Genomic DNA, 20,653 nt, shown 5'->3' on the forward strand with positions numbered 1-20,653 from the left:
CCCCTCATGTAGCTTTCCTGCTGCCCTAGGAGAGAGAGAAGTGAGGAAGTGAGAAAGGGGGAATATCAGATCCCTAAGCATTTTATTTAACAGCAAATAGGATTCCTAGCTTGAAACTTTGATTCTTTTTTTTCTTCTGTTATGGTTGCTATTGCTGCATTGTCTTCTGGTTTTTTCTTCTGTTTTATCCCCAAGGACCTTTTTCTTTTCATTAGTTTTTTTTCTCTTTATCTTGCTTGCTTCCTCCCCCTTTTTTTTTGTCCCCACTTTTTTTCTTTTTTCTTTTTCATCCTTTCTCTTCTTTTTTATTTTTTAATATAATAGGTGCCACAGGAAGACTTCTCATTTGCTGTGTTTTCTCATCCTCAATTTCCTCTTTTCTGTGTATATTGAATTTTGTCACCTACACTATCCCCTTTACTCTACATCTTTCTATCCTCCATTATCTACTGCTTTTATTACATTCTATCACATTCCACTTCCCTTTGTTTGGCCTCCAAATTGTCTGACTTTTTATTTCTAATACCTTTGTTCTGTTTTCTGTCTTTTATCCACTCTTGATATTATTGTCTTTCTTTTCACTTTCCCTCTCTCATGAAAACACTGGCCTTTTAATTCATACTATATTCCTCCCAATATTCAGTTGAATGTCTCATTATAGGTACTCTATTTATTGCTATAACTCTACATAACTTACACGAGTCTAATATCCATTCTCCTAGATTTCACATTGTTGCTCTGTTAACATTTATTATCAATACTACTTTATACATTTTCTTTTCTTACTCATTTTGCTTTCCCTAGCTCTAATATTTTCCATCAAAGTGAATTTAGCCAGCAACAAGAAAATAGAGTAAGAAGAACAAAGTGACAAAGAGAAGACATAAAACTTACACAAAACCAACAACTAATTAAACCCCAGGGCTAGACAAAGAAGCTAAGGAACTGATTAAACCCGTCAAGATAAAATGATGACCAGACAGCAACAAAACATGACAAACCAAACCAATAATCAGGAAAACATGGCTGAATCCAATGAACAAACTGAAAACCAGGAAGAGGAGCAGAATTTTGGACAAGTAATTAAAGCTCTCAAAACATATTAGCGACCAATTTAATGAAGTAAAGGAAGAGATTATGAATACAAAGTAAACACTTGGAGAGAATACAGAAGAAATTGCAATCATACACAAAAAGATAACAGATATGATGGTGATGAACAGCACAATTCAAGAAATCAAAAATACACTCTCAGCAAATAACAGCAGACTCGAAGAGGCAGAGGAGAGATTAGGTGATGTGGGAGATAGTACATCTGAAATGAAACAGATAGTATAACTGATCAATAAAAAAATAGAAAAAATCCAGCTGGAAATTAGGGACCTGAATGACAATGCAAAAAGCACAAGCATATGCATTATAGGCATTCCAGAAGGAAAAGAGAAGGGAAAGGGGACAGAAGGGGTGTTGAAGGAAATAATGGCTGAAAACTTCCCAAATCTCCTGGTGGAGATGGATGTACATGTCCAGGAAGCACAACACACCCCAAACAGCATAAATCCCAACAGGCCTACCCCAAGACATATACTTGTCAAATTATCGAATGCTCAAGACAAAGAGAAAATTCGAAAAGCAGCAAAAGGGAACCCTCACATACAAAGGAGTCTCTATAAGATTAAGTGGTGATTTCTCATCTGAAACCATGGAGGCAAGAAGGCAGTGGTATGATATAGTCAAGGAACTAAAAGAAAAAAAAAATTCCAACCAAGAATACTCTATCCAGCTAAGCTGGCATTCAAAAAAGATGGAGGTAACAAGTATTTCATAATAATGTGAAGTGGCGGGGCGGCGTTGGAGACTCTTTAGTACCGGATTGTTTCGGGATTTTTGCTGGTCCGGAGGTGTCTGGACATCGATTTGGAGGGAAGGTAACAGAGAGGATTCGTCTGTGAAATATACACGGAGATCCCAGCTACCTGTAGAGGATTCCCTTCTTGGGTAGGCGGAGACGAGGCATCTAGCCCCGCTCGGTGGGGCTGAGCCAGGCCGGGCCGGGCCGCGGTAGCGTTTGGAGCCGGGCGGGGCCGGTGCAGGCCCCGGCTGCCAGCCGCGGTAGCGTTTGGAGCCGGGCGGGGCCGGTGCAGGCCCCGGCTGCGGGCCGCGGCAGCGCTTGGAGCCGGGCGGGGCCGGTGCAGGCCCCGGCTGCGGGCCGCGGCAGCGCTTGGAGCCGGGCGGGGCCGGTGCAGGCCCCGGCTGCGGGCCGCGGCAGCGCTTGGAGCCGGGCGGGGCCGGTGCAGGCCCCGGCTGCGGGCCGCGGCAGCGCTTGGAGCCGGGCGGGGCCGGTGCAGGCCCCGGCTGCGGGCCGCGGTAGCGTTTGGAGCCGGGCGGGCCCGGGTCAGGCCCCGGCTGCGGGCCGCGGTAGCGTTTGGAGCCGGGCGGGCCCGTGTCAGGCCGCGGCGGGTACGGAGCCGGGTAGGGCCGGTCCAGGCTGCGGTGGCGGGAGGTGGACGCCGGAGCCGGCTGGGCCGCTGTAGCGAGCGGAGCTGGGCGGAGCCAGGCCAGGCCAAGGCGGCGTGAGAAGCCGGGCAGAGCCGGTCTAAGCCTCCGCGGCGGGCGGAGCCGGGCCTGCGGAGGGGTTTCTGTTTTTTTTTTTTGTTTGTTTGTTTGTTTGTTTTTTGTTTTTTGTTTTTTTTTAAATTTTACTTAATTTTTTTTTTTTTTTTTTTTTTTTGAGCATCTGCAGTACTGGGGAGTTCGTGGGCCCTGGGCGGCCTATTGGGGGTTTGTGGGAAGGGAGGTGCTTGCAGACCCATTTGGGCAGACAGACGGGGGGGTTTTAGGGCAAAGCGGGGGGAAGTTGTTGTTTTAGATAGTGTTGCAATTGTGACACGTGTGTACCTGTATCTCTCTTCTCCCTATCCGTTCCCCACCGTTTGCCCATCCTCTTTTTCTTTCTTCCTTTCTTCTTGCCTTTCTTTTTTCTTTATTATAATTAGTTTGTTTTTTTTTTTTTTTTTCTTTCGGTTTTCTCTTTCCCTCTTGTCCCTCATCTTCCACTTATTTTTACTTTAATTCAAGTATACAATAGGTGCTACAGGGAACACCTCACATTTGCTGGGTTTTCCCATCCTCCACTGCCTCATTTCTGTGTGAACTGATTTAGGCTACCTACACTATCCCCCTTCCCCTGCATCTTGATATCCACTATCATCTACTGTCTCTCCTATATTCCACCCCCCACCTCCCGTTCTTTGATCCACAAAGTGTCTAACTCTTAATTTCTAATACCTTTGTTCTGTTTTCTGTCTATTATCCACTCTTGAAACTATTACCTTTCTTTTCTTTTTCCCTCTCTCATGAAAACAATAGCTGTGTAGTTCATACCATATTCCTCCCAAATTCAGTCATCAACTTCATAAAAGGTACTCTACCTACAGCTATAACTCTATACAATCTACATGAATCTAACCTCCATCCTTCCAGATCTCATATTCCTGCTTTATTAACATACGTCACCAATACAACTTTACACTTTTCCCTTGCTTACACAATTGCCTTTCTCCAACACTAATACTTTCCTCTAAAGTGAACTTAACCAACAACAAGTAACTAGAATAAGAAGAAAAAAAGTGACAAAGAGAAGATATAACACCTGTGCAAAAATAACAACTAATTAACCTCCAAGAGCAGACAAAGAAGCTAAGGAACTGATTAAATTCGTCAAAATAAAGAGATGACCAGAAAGCAACAAAAATCTACGAACCAAACCAATAATCAGGAAAACATGGCTGAATCCAATCAACAAACCAATAATCACGAAGGGGAGCAAAACTTGGCACAAGCAATGAAAGATCTCAGAACATTTATCACCGACAAATTTGATGCAGTAATGAAAGAGGTTAACAACATGAAGACATCACTTGGAGGGGAAATTGCAGACATACGCAAAAACATAACAGATATGATGGGAATGAACACCACAGTTCAAGAAATCAAAAATACACTTGCAGCAAATATCAGCAGACTAGAAGAGACAGAGCAGAGAATTAGTGATGTGGAAGACAGTACATCAGAAATCAAACAGATAGTAGAAGGGGTCAATAAGAAGATAGAAAAAATCCAATTAGGATTTAGGGACCTGAATGACAATGCAAAACGCTCAAACATACGTATTATAGGCATTCCAGAAGGTGAAGAGAAGGGAAAGGGGTCAGAAAGAGTGTTGCAGGAAATAATGGCTGAAAACTTCCCAAATCTACTGAAAGAGACAGATGTACATATCCAAGAAGCACAGCGCACTCCACAAGTCATAAACCCCAACAGGCCCACCCCAAGACATATACTTGTCAAATTATCCAATGCTCAAGACAAAGAGAAAATCCTAAAAGCAGCAAGAGAAAAGAAAACCATCACATACAAGGGAAGCTCAATTAGATTAAGTGCTGATTTCTCTTCTGAAACCATGGAGGCAAGAAGACAGTGGTATGATATAGTCAAGGTACTAAAGGAAAAAAATTTCCAACCAAGAATACTCTATCCAGCTAAACTAGCATTCAAACATGATGGAGAGTTCAAAATATTCGCAGACAAACAGAAACTGAAAGAGTATACCAACAAGAAACCTCCCCTTCAAGAAATTCTAAAGGGAGTTCTGCAGGAAGAAAGGAAAAAACAGGAAAGGCAAAGTTGGAGGAGAGTATAAGACCAACAACAACAACAAAAAAGACAAAAAAAAAATATCCAAACAAAATATGACAAACACAAATCCAATCAAAATATGGCTAACACAAATAATTCCTTGATAGTAATAACACTGAATGTCAATGGATTAAACTCACCTATCAAAAGATTCAGACTGGGACACTGGATAAGGAAATATGACCCATCCATATGCTGTCTACAAGAGACACATCTTAGACCCAGAGACGCATGGAGATTGAAAGTGAAAGGCTGGAAAACAATCATACAAGCTAACAATAACCAAAAAAAGGCAGGAGTAGCTATATTAATATCAGACAAAATAGACTTTAAATGTGAAACAATTGTGAGAGACAAAGAAGGATACTACATTTTAGTCAAAGGGAAAATCTGTCAAGAAGATCGAACAATCATAAATATCTATGCCCCTAACAAGGGTGCCTCTAAATACGTCAGGCAAACGCTGGAAAAACTAAGTGAAAGAATAGATACATCTACAATTATAGTGGGGGATTTTAATACACCACTATCAATTCTGGACAGAACATCTCAAAAGAGAATCACCAAAGAAACAAAACATCTGAATAGTATATTAGAGGAGCTCGATCTAATAGACATATATAGATCGCTACACCCAAACACAGCAGGATATACATTTTTCTCAAGCGCACATGGATCATTCTCCAAGATAGATCATATGCTAGGCCACAAAGAAAGGCTGAACGAATTCAGAAAGATTGAAATCATACAAAACATTATCTCTGACCACAGTGGAGTCAAGCTGGAGATTTGCAAGGGAAAGAAGCCCAGATTTCACACCACGATTTGGAAATTAAACAACACACTCTTAGAAAAACAGTGGGTCAAAGAGGAAATCTCAAAAGAAATCAATGACTACCTTGAAACAAATGATAATGATAACACAACATACCAAAATTTATGGGATGCAGCAAAAGCAGTACTGAGAGGGAAGTTTATAGCCATAAATTCATATATCAAAAAAGAAGAAAGAGCAAAAATTGAAGAACTAACTGCACATTTGAAGGAATTAGAAAAACAACAACAAAGTAACCCAACAGGAAGAAGAAGGAAGGAAATAACAAAGATAAGAGCAGAACTAAATGAAATAGAAAATAAGAAAGCACTTGAACAGATAAACAAGACCAAGAGCTGGTTTTTTGAGAAGATTAACAAAATTGACAAACCTTTAGCAACACTAACAAAGAAAAAAAGAGAGAAGATGCAAATACACAAAATAAGAAATGAGAAAGGCGATATCACCACTGACCCCACAGAAATAAAGACTATCATAAGAGGATATTTTGAAAAACTATATTCCAACAAAAATGACAATCTAGAGGAAATGGACAAATTCCTAGAAACACATAAACAGCCCATATTGACAAAAGAAGAAATTGATGATCTTAACAAACCAATCACAAGCAGAGAGATAGAATCAGTTATTAAAAATCTCCCAACTAAGAAGAGCCCAGGGCCAGATGGCTTCACAGGTGAATTCTATAAAACATTCCGGAAAGAACTGACACCAATCCTGCTGAAACTATTCCAAACCATCGAAACAGAAAGAACATTACCCAACTCCTTCTATGATGCCAACATTACCCTAGTACCAAAGCCAAACAAAGACATCACAAGAAAGGAAAATTACAGACCAATTTCTCTAATGAACCTAGACGCAAAAATACTTAACAAAATACTTGCTAATCGTATTCAACAACACATTAAACGAATTATACACCACGACCAAGTGGGATTCATCCCAGGTATGCAAGGATGGTTCAACATAAGAAAATCAATCAACGTAATACACCATATAAACAGATTGAAGGAAAAAAATCACATGATTATATCTATTGATGCAGAAAAAGCATTTGACAAAATACAGCACCCTTTCTTGATAAAAACACTCCAAATGATTGGAATACAAGGAAATTTTTTGAACATGATAAAGAGTATATATGAAAAACCTAAAGCCAATATTGTTTACAATGGAGAAATCCTAGACTCCTTCCCTCTAAACTCAGGAACAAGACAAGGATGCCCACTGTCGCCGCTCCTATTTAACATTGTCTTAGAAGTACTTGCTCGAGCACTGAGGCAAGAACCAGAAATAAAAGGCATTCAAATTGGAAAGGAAGAAGTCAAAATTTCATTATTTGCAGATGACATGATCCTATACATAGAAAACCCTGAGAGATCTACAACGAAGATTCTAGAACTCATAAATGAGTTTAGTAAAGTCGCAGGTTATAAGATCAATGCGCAAAAATCAGTAGCATTTCTGTACACCAATAATGAGCAAGATCAGAAGGAAATCAAGAAACAAATACCATTCACAATAGTAAATAAAAAAATCAAATACTTAGGAATAAATTTAACTAAAGAGGTAAAGAACTTATACACTGAGAACTATACAAGATTGTTCAAGGAAATCAAAGAAGACCTAAATAAATGGAAGACTATTCCTTGTTCATGGATAGGAAGACTGAACATTATTAAGATGTCTATCCTACCAAAATTGATCTACACATTCAATGCAATCCCAATAAAAATCAATGCAGCCTTCTTTAAGGAACTAGAAAAACTAACTATGAAATTTATTTGGAAAGGAAAGAGACCCCGAATAGCCAAAGACATACTGAAAAAGAAAAACGAAATTGGAGGAATCACACTACCTGACTTCAAAACATACTATAAAGCTACGGTGGTGAAAACAGCATGGTATTGGCATAAGGAGAGACATATAGACCAATGGAATCGAATTGAAAGCTCTGATATAGAACCTCACATATACAACCACATAATATTCGATAAAGCCACCAAACCCTCTCAACTGGGAGAGAGTGGCCTATTCAACAAATGGTGTCTGGAGAACTGGATAGCTATATGTAGAAGAATGAAAGAGGATTACCATCTCACACCTTATACAAAGATCAACTCAAGATGGATCAAAGACCTAAATATAAGAGCCAAGACCATAAAAACCTTAGAAAGCAGTGTAGGGAAACATCTACAGGACCTTGTAATAGGTAATGGATTTATGAATATCTCACCAAAAGCACGAGCAGCAAAAGAACTAATAGATAAATGGGACTTCCTCAAAATTAAAGCCTTCTGCACCTCAAAGGAGTTTGTCAAGAAAGTAAAAAGGGAGCCCACACAGTGGGAGAAAATATTTGGCAATCATATATCTGATAAGAAACTTATAACTTGCATATATAAAGAACTCCTACATCTTGAAAATAAAAAGATAAACAATCCATTTAAAAAATGGGAAAAAGACTTAAACAGACACTTCTCCGAAGAAGAAATACAAATGGCAAGAAAGCACATGAAAAAATGTTCCAAATCTCTAGCTATCAGGGAAATGCAAATCAAAACCACAATGAGATACCATCTTACACCCATAAGATTGGCAGCTATGAAAAAAACAGAAGAATACAAGTGCTGGAGAGGATGTGAAGGAAGGGGAACACTCATCCACTGCTGGTGGGAATGCAGAAGGATCCAACCATTCTGGAGAACAGTATGGCGGTTTCTCAAAAAACTAGCCATAGATTTGCCATATGACCCAGCAATACCACTGCTGGGAATATACCCAGCAGAACTGAAAACAAGAACACAAACCAATATATGTACACCAATGTTCATAGCAGCATTGTTCACTATTGCCAAAAGTTGGAATCAACCCAAATGCCCATCAACAGACGAGTGGATCAATAAAATGTGGTATATACACACAATGGAATACTACTCGGCTGTAAGAACAAACACACTACAAACACATGTGATAACATGGATGAATCTTGAGAACCTTATGTTGAGTGAAGCAACCCAGACATTGAAGGACAAATACTACATGACCTCAATGATATGAAATAAACAAGCTGCCCTAGATAGCAAGAGACTGAACGATAGGCTTGCAGGAAATCGGAGGGTGGAGGAAGGATATGAGCCGATGTCTGCAGGGGTGGAATTTAAGACGAGATGGTGGTAAGTATGAACACAAAGAAGAGATAAAAGGGGGGCAAGGGGTTGCCTTTGCTTGGGGCTTTGCAGGTTTGAGGGTGGCTGGGGAGGGATGGGTGGGTAACGTTGCCCAAAAGTGGGGGGAGGGAGGGGTAGCATACGAACCAGGAGAGGGTCAGGTGTTGGTGGAGAGTAAAATGCCGAGAAAATCATATCAAAATATAATAAAGAGGGTTACCTGTTTAGAATGCTCGGAGGGGAGGGTCTGATGCAGGACGGGCTCCTGGGGAATGTCTAAATTCTCATTCTGCCAGAGTGGGTGACACCATGGGGTAGAAACCCAAGTAGTGAGAGTGGGGGTGGACCCACATCCTGGGGAGGACTAATGCCATCCAGTAGAGGGAACTGTATCCCTCGAGAGAAAGGGTGGCTCCCAGGGCATTGGGGCAGTTGAGCAAGTTAGGCCCTGAACACTATTCCATCTATCTCTGGAAGTGGCTCCTCAGGAAACGGAGGTTGGCTATCACTGAGGGCACCAAGGTGGAAGGGAAAATGGACGTTAAATGTGTGGAACCAAAGTAAATGGGGGGTAAGAGAGGAGTTTCTTGAGAGTACACAAGGATGGATATAAAACATGTAATATTACACCATAACATATAGGAGATGACAGACTGATAATGTAAACCATAATGTAAAACATAGGATAACTAAAAATGTAAAGAACTGTGTATCCTAAAGTATGCACCATAATGTAAGCACAGATGTCACCTTGTTAAAAAGCTAATGTCTCAGACTCTGTACATCACTTTAAGTAAATATGATATGAATAGGGCGTAAGAGTATCACTGTGGAAGGGAAAAGGTTTTCTGGTGGATGTGTGGGAGTGCTGTATATTATATATATACATTGCAGTGGTCTAGGACTCCTGTGAAGAAAAGCTGAATAATTAGGGGGGGGGGGGAAGAAAAAAAAAAAAAGAAAAAAATAGGATGTGGAATTTTTTCAAGTCAACATTCTTTATCTAAGTTCTTTATCTAACTTTATCCAAGTTCTTTATCTATCCTTTAAACTCATCGCTATATGCCATTCCCTAGTAAGGGACCATGACATTATATTGGGCTTCAAATTTCGGGGAGTTCTGGATCACAGAGTGTTTCAACAATGGCAATGGAGGGATACTGGTATGGGATACCAATGACAGGTGATATATGACTGACAGGGAGCTGTACAGAACATATGTCCAGGGTGCATGGTAATGTTTGGATATACTCATAGTGGCAACAATTAAAAACCACAGTAGGGGGGGTACTGGGTTCCCGGCCAGTGGTGCTCTGTCGTGGTCCCTAGGGGAGCAGCGACAGTCTCCCAGGTACAGTGGTGGGGACCGGGAGGGAGTGAGGGTTCAACAGTGAGCCCCTGATACTAATGACTATGCTTGTGAGCTGATAAACCCAAAATAAGAACAAGGCCTAGAGCAACTTTGTGCCTGGGAATTTCCTTCTGTCAGCCTTCATGTTACTCAAATGTGGCCAGTCTCGAAGCCAAACTCAGCATGTAAATGCAATGCCTTCCCCCCAGCGTGGGACATGACACCCGGGGATGAGCCTCCCTGGCAACGAGGGACCACTATCAACTACCAACTGATGATGCAACTGGAAAATGACCTTATACGGAAGGTTCAATGCGGATCAGCAGAATATCCATGTCTACATAAAATACCATGACTTTAAAATGCTGTTTGACCTAAAGTAAGGGGGAAATGGAAAGGAGAAATGAGTTTATATGGCTACGAGTTTCTAAAAAAGAGTCTGGAGGCTGGCAGAAGGTTTGCCCTCATGCACAACTGAGCAGAGTCAGAGAGACAGATAAAGCAGATACAACCCCCAGATATTGGTTCCTTTGAGGGCTAAAGAGACCCATGGGAGTTATGGTCATGGCCGATGGGGTTAACTACCAGGGCAGATGGCCCCTCTTTGGAAATGGTGTTTATGTGTGATGAATCTGGACTCAGATGGGATCTCCCTTCATAAGACTTTCATGCTAATGTGCTGGAGGTGCAGTTAATGTTGGGGTTTAAGATATATTTAGGGGATTTGAATCTCTGGACTGACAATGTGATAGCCAGATCCTGAGCCTCAACAGACTCCAGCACCTACAATCTGATTTATTGGACTTACCACACTCAGCTAAGATGGAGGTGAAGAAGGACAACCACCACACCATGGAGCCTAGAGTGATTACAACTGAAAATGGGAGGATTGCATCCAGCATCCAGGTGGAATCTGAGCCTCCTCTTGACATAAAGGTGCAATGGACACAACCAATCCAGTGCCCACATAGAAGAGGTGGCATTGGATTGGGAAAAGTGGACATAATGGACAAAGGGTATGGGGAAAGGCAGGAAGAGATGAGAGGTGGAGGCGTCTTCGGGACATGGAGCTGCCCTGGATGGTGCTTCAGAGGTAATCACCGGACATTGTAAATCCTCACAGGGCCTACTTGATGGAATAGAGGAGAGTATGGGCCATGATGTGAACCAATGTATATGAGGTGCAGAGGTGCCCAAAGATGTACTTACCAAATCCAATGGATGTGTCATGATGATGGGAACGAGTGTTGTTGGGGGGGGGGGAGAGGGGGGGTGGGGGGGTGGGGTTGAATGGGACCTCACATATATATTTTTAATGTAATATTACAAAGTCAATAAAAAATAAAAAAATTAAAAAAATAAAAAAATAAAAATAAAAAAAAAATAAAAAAAATAAATAATGTGAAGTGGCGGTGGTGGGGTGATATATGGGAGCTTTGTATAATGGCATGTGTATTTGTTTTGTAATTCCACAATTTTTTACTATACACTTACTGTTTATGAGTGTTCTTGTATGAATGACATACTACATACAATTTTACTTAAAAATGATGCTCTTATTGTTATTTTATATAGCATTCTTAATGGATACATAACTAGATAATATGAAAAATCTGTGTTCAGGATATGAGATACATATTTAAATCTCCTAAAATTCCTACCAAGGTATTTTGCACTTAGAAAGTGCTTTTAAATATTTTCTGAGTGAGTAAAAATATACATCTGTTAACAACATACATTTGCCTGTATTACAAGTAGTTCACTCTTTGGATGGAATTTTAGGTATTGTTAAATTGTATCAAGATCTAACACAAACTAGCTGTTTGGTTTATTGTCAGCTATCTAAAACAAAATGGTAGTCAATAAATGTTTGAATTACCTATTTTAAGATTGTAATAAATTTAATAGATCCTTATTACATGGATTTAGATTACAAAAATTATGTTTTAACTGAGTGAACTATATCTGCTTTAAGGTTATTAAAAATAATGGTCACAAAAAAAAAAAAAAAAAAAAAAAAAGATGGAGAGTTCAAAATATTCACAGATAAACAGAAACTAAAAGAGTATGCGAACAATAACCCTGCCCTTCAAGAAATACTCAAAGGAGTTCTGCAGGAAGAGAGAAGAAAACAGGAGAGGCAGAGTTGGAGAAGAGTGTAAGACCAACTGAAAAGACAAAAAGAAAAAAAAAATATGACAAACACAAGTCTAAAAAAACATGACTAACATAAATAATTCCTTGAAAGTAATGACACTGAATGTCAATGGATTAAACTCACCTGTCAAAAGATTCAGACTGGAGGATTGGATAAGGAAATATGACCCATCTATATGCTGTCTATAAGAAAGACCTCTTTGACCCAGGGATTCAAGGAGGTTGAAAGTGAATGGCTGGGAAACGGACTTGGCCCAGTGGTTAGGGCATCCGTCTACCACATGGGAGGTCCGTGGTTCAAACCCTGGGCCTCCTTGACCCATGTGGAGCTGGCCCAGGCACAGTGCTGATGCAAGCAAGGAGTGCCCTGCCACGCAGGGGTGTCCCCTGCGTAGGGGAGCCCCACGCACAAGGAGTGCGCCTTGTAAGGAGAGCCGCCCAGCACAAAAGAAAGTGCAGCCTTGCCTAAGAATGACGCCATCCACACAGAGAGCTGACACAACAAGATGATGCAACAAAGAGACACAGATTCCTGTGCCGCAGACAACAAAAGCGGAGAAAGAAACAAGATGCAGTAAATAGACACAGAGAACAGACAACTGGGGTGGGGTGGGGGGACAGAAATAAATAAATAAATAAATCTTTTAAAAAAAAAAGAAAGTGAATGGCTGGAAAACAATCTTACAAGCAAACAATAACCAAAAAAGGGCAGGAGTAGCTATATTAATACCAGACAAAATAGACTTTAAATGCAAAACAATTGTGAGAGACAAAGATGGACACTACATATTAGTGAAAGGGATAATCTTTGAAGAAGAAAGAACAATCATAAACATTTATGCTCCTAACAAGGGCGCCTCCAAATACGTGAGGCAAACACTGGAAAAACTGAAAGAATAGATGCCTCTACAATTATAGTGGGGGACTTTAATACACCACTATCAACTTTGGACAGAACATCTCAAAAAAGAATCAATAAAGAAACAAAAACTTTGAACAGTGTATTAGAGGAGCTGGACCTAATAGACATATACAGAACATTACTCCCAAATACAGCAGGATATACATTTTTCTCAAGTGCACATGGATCATTCTCCAAGATAGACCATATGCTAGGCCACAAAAAAAGTCTCAGTGAATTCAGAAAGATCGAAATCATACAGAATAATTTCCCTTACCACAGTCGAGTGAAGCTGGAATTCTGTAAGGGCCAAAGGCCCAGATTTCACACCAAGATATCGAAATTAAACATCATATTCTTAGAAAAACATTGGGTCAAGGAGGAAATCTCAAAAGAAATTAATAACTACCTTGAAACTAATGAAAATGATAACACAACATACCAAAACTTATGGAATAAAGCAAAAGTAGCACTAAGAAGGAAATTTGTAGCCATAAATTCATACATCAAAAAAGAAGAAAGAGGTAAAATTGAAGAAATAATGGCACATTTGGAGGAATTAGTAAAAACAACAACAACAACAACAAAGTAACCCCAAAGGAAGAAGAAAGAAAGCATAAAAAAGGTAAGAGCAGAACTAAATGAAATAGAAAATAAGAAAGCACTTGAACAGATAAACAAAACTAAGAGCTGGTTCTTTGAGATCAATAAAATTGACAAACCCTTAGCTAGACTAACAAAGAAAAAAAGAGAGACGATGCAAATACACAAAATAAGAAATGAGAAAGGAGATATCACGACTGACCCCAGAGAAATAAAGACTGTCATAAGAGGATAAAAGGATACTTTGAAAAATTATATTCCAACAAAAGGACAATTTAAAGGAAATGGAAAAATTCCTAGAAACACATAAGCAGTCTATATTAATGAAAGCAGAAATTGGCGATCTCATCAAACCAATCACAAGTAAAGAGATAGAATCAGTCATTAAAAACCTCCCAACTAAGAAGAGCCCTGGGCCAGACCGCTTCACAGTTGAAATCTACAAAACATTCTGGAAAGAGCTAATGCCAATCTTGCTTAAAATCTTAGGAATTTGGGGATCAAGGAAGGTTGTGAGCTGACATCTACCTGGGTGAAATCTATGATAAGCTGGAGGTAAGTATTTGTACAGGGAAGGGATATAGTGTGAACATAGTGATACCTTTGCATGGGGCTTTGTGGACTTGAGGGGGGCTGGGGATGGGTGGATGGGTAATATTGCCCAAGAAATTGGGGGAGGGTGGGGGAACATAGAACATAGGAGATTGTCAGGTATTTGGTTGAGAATATAATGTTGAGAAAACTTTTTCAAAACTATAATAAGGAAGGTTACCTGTTTAAGATGCTTAAAGGGGAGAATCTGACATAGGACAGGCTTCTAGAGAGTGTGTGAGTGCTCATTTTGTGATAGTGGGTTATATCATTGGATGGAGACCCATACAATGAGAGTGAAGGTATACCCACATCCTAGGGAGGACTGATGTTCTCAAATAGAGGGAATGGTATCTCTCGAGAGAAATGGTGGCTCCCAATGCGTTAGGGCATTCGAGCATGTCAAGCCCTCAACATTGTTGCAAGTATCTCTGAACATGGCCCTTCAAGCAATGAAGATTGATTGTCCCTGTGGGCCCTGAGGGGAGGGGGAAAGAGGTATTGAATAGGTGGAATCAGTGTAACTGTGGGGCAGTGGAAGTGTTCCACAAGATTATGCATGGATAGATATAGGACATGTTAATTTACACCAAAAATGTATAGGAGCCTATAGGCTAAAATGTAAATCATAATGTAAAACATAAGATAACTAAACATTTAGAAAATTGTATTGTCTAAAATATAAACCACAATGTAAACCCAAGTGTAACGTTGTTTGAAAGCTATTGTCCCAATATTTGTACATCAGTTGCAATAAATACAGTATGAATATGTAAAAAGATTATTGCTGGGGAAGGGACAAAGTGTTTTATGTTGGATATGTGGGAGTACCATATATTTTATATAAGAATTACTGTGATCTAAAGCTTTTGTGAAGACAAGCTTAATTAATTAGGGGAAAAAAAGAAAAAGAAAGGACATAGAGACTGAGGAAGAGATAGAAGAATTTGCCTTGCCAATTTGCAGACAGGGCAACACTTATTGCAGTGAGGGAAGGAAAAACATCAAAAAAAGCCTTTGCATTTTTAAAATTTTTGATACCCCAATTTATTTTTACCTTAATTTTTCTAAATTAGTATGTACTCTATATCAAACCTTTAAACTCATCACTATATTCCATTTTACTATTAGTGGAACCTGGCAATATATTAGGTTTCATTTTCTAAAAAGTTTGGATTACAGAAAGGTTCAACAATGGCAGGGCAGGAATACTTGTGCAGGATGTTATTGACAGGGGACACATGGTTGGCAGGAAGTTCTCCAAGGCATATATCCAGGGTACATAAAAATGTTTGGATATTTTCATAGTGGTTACATTAAAAATGACAACTGAGGGAGTACTGAGTTCCTAGCCAGGAGAGCTCTATCACATTCCTTAATGGAACAGCAACAATCCCCCAAGTGCAACAGCAAAGACCAAAAAGAAGGATGGTCCAACAATGAGCCCTTGATACTAATGACTATGCTCGGGAGCCTGTGCATCTGAAATAAGAACAAGACCTAGAGCTGCAGGGTGCCTAAGAGTTACCTCCTGAGAGCCTCCATGTTGCTCAAATGTGGCCTGTCATGAAGCCAAACTCAGTATGTAAATGGATTGCCTTCCCCCAGCAGGGGATATGACTCCTGGGGATGAACCTCCCTGGCGCTGAGGGATTACTACCAAGTTCCAGCTGATGATGTAACTAGAAAATGACCTTGAATAAAAGGGTCAACTCAGACCAGCAGAATATCTCAGCCTACATGTAATATCAGGAGTTAAAAATGCTTTTTGACCTTGAATAAAAGGGGGAAATGGAAAGGACAAACAAGTTTACATGGCTATGAGTCTCCAAAAAAGAGCCAGGAGGTTACCAGAGGGGTTGCCCTTATGCACACCTGAGCAGAGTCCCAGAGACAGATACAGTAGTTACAACCCCAGGTATTGGTTCTTCTGAGGGCTACAGAGACCCACAGGTTCTATGGTCATGGCAGATGGAGTTCAGTGCTATGTCAGTTGGCCCTACTTTGGAGTTTGTGTTTCTATGCAATGGAGCAGGTCTCAGATGTGATCTTTGTCCACAAGCCTCTCCTGTTACTTTTACTGGAAATGTAGTTGGTGCTGGGGTTTAATATATACCCAGGGGACCTGAATCTCTGGACTGACCATGTGATAGCCAGGCCCTGAGCCTCAGCAGACTTGCAACTCCTACACTCTGGTTTATTGGACTTACCCCACTCAGCTAACATGGAGGTGAAGAAGGCCAACTACTACACCAGGGAGCCGAGAGTACCTACAGCTGGAAGCAGGAGAATTCATCCAGTATCCATGTGGAATCTAAGCCCCCTCTTGATATAGATGTGGAGTGGACACAACCATTCTAAGGTCCACAGGATGGAGGAATAGAGTATGGATTAGAGTGGACTTACTGATATTCTATTCATGAACTACTGTGAATAGTAATGGAAGAAAATGTGGCATTGGTGTGGAGAAAGTGGCCATGGTGGCTGCCGGGGGTAGGGAGTGGGAGGAACATATGTGATATGGGGGCATTTTTGGGGGTTGCAGTTGTCCTGGGTGGTGCTGCAGGGACAGTTACCGGACATTTTATGTCTCCTATGGCCCACTGGGTGGACTGTGGGAGAGTGTGGGCTATGGTGGGGACCATTGACCATGAGGTGCAGCGGTGAGCAGAGATGTATTCACCAAGTGCAATGAATGTCTCACAATGATGTAGGAAGTTGCTGTTATGGGGGGAGGAGTGGGGTGAGGGGGTGGGGGTATATGGGGACCTCATATTTTTTTAATGTAACATTAAAATAGTAAATAAAGACAAAAAAAAAAGATGTGTGACAGAAGTCATGCTGCAGGCAGTGCTTTCTATTATTGTTTAGGACCCTATTTCTTTTGGGCCTTTTAGTTCCTAAACCTGTAAGTGTATGTTAACTTTCACAGTTACATTCTGTGAAGCCTTTTAGTCCTGCCAGGAAGGGTTCCATCTATATCACTTTGCTTCCTTCATTCAACTGGGAAAACACTCACAAGAAGGTAGGTGTAAGTCAGTCTACACTTCCACAAGTCTTCACCAGCCCAAAACATTAAAGCTTCTTGGTTCAAATAAAAACAATACCGTCAGCCTCTCACTCCACAACCATTTCTTAGGGATCACGCCATGCCAAAGGCACCTTCGCCCATGTAGGAAAGGCTGGTGGTGTAGCTTGGTCCCATATCGAACACCTGCCCGCGAACTATCTCTGGGCCTGCCACCGCTGCCTCTGCGGCGCTGGGCTCCACGCTCCTCCGCTGCCGCTGGGCTCCCGCCACGCCACCGGGAAGGACCCCGCCGCCACGCAGCCCCCCGGGGCCATGAAGGAGGAAGGAGGGCGCCGCTGAGGCGAACAGGGGAACCAATGGCCCCTCTGACCAACTGCCTGAAGGACGGGCGGGACGATGGGCAGAAGGAAGGGTGCGCACCTGGGAGTTTTCATTTTTTAAAACTTTTTAAAAATTGAAGTTTATCATTCACACAAGAATATAGGTAAACAATAAGTGTACAGTACAAGTAAGTTGTGAACTTATGAAACAAACACGCACATCATCATACAGGGCTCCCATGCATTACCTCACTACCATCACCTTGCAGTCTTGTGAAATAATTGTTACCAGCTATGAAAGAGCATCATTAAAACATTGCTGACTATAGCCAATATCTTATATTTGATTTATTTTTCCCTCAACCCACCTGGTTATTAGCACCCTGTATTAGTATTATATACTTGTTATAGTTCATGACAGAATGCTCTCATATATGTTCTGTTAACCACAGTTCATCCTCTGCCACAGGATTCATTGTGTTATACAGTCCCATGCTTTGTACAATCCATTCAAAGTGTACACTCAGTGGCTCTCCACAGAGTTGTACTGTCATCACCACAGTCAATTTTAGAACATTTTCATTACTCCAAAAGGAAAAATCTCATGTCCCCTATTGCTGTCCCTTAGAATGATAGATCTTTGCCATTGCTCAAAAATATTATATTACTGTTAACTATTATCCATAAGTTATATTAGTTATAATTTTACCATGTATCACCATATTCATAACACTTTCTAAAAGAACAATCTTCTACTTAGGCTATTAACCACAATCTCCATCCACCACCAAAATCACTGTTATGTGGTCTCTACATTATTCTCTAGCTTCCTTTCAATTGAAATATTCCATCCACAGACTACCCCTTTCAGCTGCAATCACATTTATGAATCAGCAGTGTTAGTTTTACTCACTATAGTGTATTACCACCAACTTTATTCATTTCCACACATTCACAATAAACCTTACTAAAAATTCTACATACATTAAGTATCAGCTCCCATTCTCAACCAATGTTCTATTTCCTAGTAACCTATTGAGGCAGTTTGCGATTATTTGTGAATCCCAAAAAGAGAGAGATTAAGTAATCTATTCCTCTGGGTGTGATACCTTTTGATTACATTAAATTCAGTTGAGGTTTCTTTGACTGGATTACCTGTTAAGACTGAGTTATAGTTTTTTCAATTTGACTACATCAGGGGGTGTGACTCAGGTTGAATTCCCACCCCCTTGCTGGATCTGATATAAATGGACACTCACGCAGGAAGACATACTGGAAGAGAGAGGTCTGTCACTTTTTGATCATGCCATGTGACAGAAAGGAAAAGGTTCAGATAAAGCCCTGGGGAGAGATGAACCACTTTGCCTGATAACTTATAGCTGACCTTGGGAAGAGAGCCAAGACTGATACAGGAAGCCAGGAAAGAAACAAGCCCTATGCTAGGAGCCAGGACTTCATTTAAGCACGAAGGCTCAAGAGGCTGGACCTAGGGAGCCTCAAGAGAAGAGGAAGCCCAGAGGGGAAGGCAGAGACCTACCAGAGAGTGACAACCTTCTTGCTTCAACAGGTAACAACTGACTTTGGTGAGAACCTTGATTTGGACTTTTCATGGCCTTATACCTCTAAGCTTTTAACCCAAATAAATATCCTATATAAAAGCCAACAGATTTCTGGTACTTTGCATCAGCACCCCTTTGCGCACTAAAATACCTGTACTGTAGAGTTTTCCTCCTTGAGTTTATTCATTGTCTTAGTTCAAATTAGTGAGACCATACAATATTTTCCTTTTGTGATTGACTTATTTTACTCCACATAACATCCTCAGGGTTCATCCATGTTGTCATATGCATCCTGATTTCAATTCTTTTTACAGCCGAATAGTATTCATACAGGTAAGGACTCATTAGTGAGTGAGGCCTTATCCCTTCTCTGAGTGTGAGGAAGCCATGAGTGACAGCCGAACCCATTTTATTACAATCCGCGGGTCTCACAAGGCTGAGAATGAACTCTTTCAATGTTTGACATGTGAGGAAAACTTCCAGCAGGGCATGCACTTCACTAGATATCACAGAATCCACCAAAGAAAGAAACCATATAAATGTTTCCATTGTGTGGGAACTTGCCTCACAAATCCAACTTAATAAGGCACAACAGTTCTCACAACAAATAAACTTTATACCTACCATAGGTGTGTGGACAGTCTCTCTCCTAAGTTCAATCAGCTTTGTTCACCTTAAAACCCTTTTAGGTTAGAGAATCTATAAATGTTCAAATTTGGAGAAATTTTTCTCTTGATTATATGCCAAATAAACATCAGAGAACTCGTAATGCCTAGACTAAAATGTGATTTCGTTTTGCCCCATTCTCCTCTCCTCCTAGTTCTCTAATCTACTTCCTGACTTCCACTAATCTACTTTCTGTCTCTATGGATTTACATATTCTGAATATTTCATATAAATGGAATCATATACAATATGAACATTTGGGGCTGACTACATTCACTTAGCATTATGTATTCAAATTTCACCCACATTGTAACTTGTCACCAGACTTCATTATTTTTAAGGCTTAATAATATTCCCCTATATTGAAAGACCACATTTGACTTGTCCATTAATCAATTGCGCTATTCTCACCTTTTGGCTAATGTGAATAGTACTGCTATTAATACTCGTTTGTTTAAATAGCTGTTTTAAATTTTTTGTGTATATATCTAGGAATGCTATTGCTTGGTCATATCATAAATTTTTGACTAATATTTGAGGAACCACTGAACGGTTTTCTACAGTGCACGCAATATTTGACATTAGCATTTCATACGTATTCTTATGTCATCCACATATAGAGAGTTTTTATTTCTTCTTTTCCAATTTTGATGTTTATTTGTTTTTTTCCTTGCCAAATTTCTCAGCTTAGAAATTCCAGTATAGTTGAATAGAAATTGTGAAAGCATGCATCCTTGTCTTATTCTTAATCATCAGGTTATATAGCCT

The 20,653-nt window shown here is 40.3% G+C and overlaps 1 pseudogene; it reads right to left on the reverse strand.

Moving 5' to 3' along the window:
• Nucleotides 1–20,653, reverse strand: part of LOC105745860 (mitogen-activated protein kinase 1-like) — an 84,471-nt pseudogene that overhangs the window by 45,140 nt on the left and 18,678 nt on the right.

The sequence above is a fragment of the Dasypus novemcinctus genome, chromosome X (genome assembly GCF_030445035.2).
Source record: "Dasypus novemcinctus isolate mDasNov1 chromosome X, mDasNov1.1.hap2, whole genome shotgun sequence".
Lineage (NCBI taxonomy): Eukaryota > Metazoa > Chordata > Mammalia > Cingulata > Dasypodidae > Dasypus > Dasypus novemcinctus.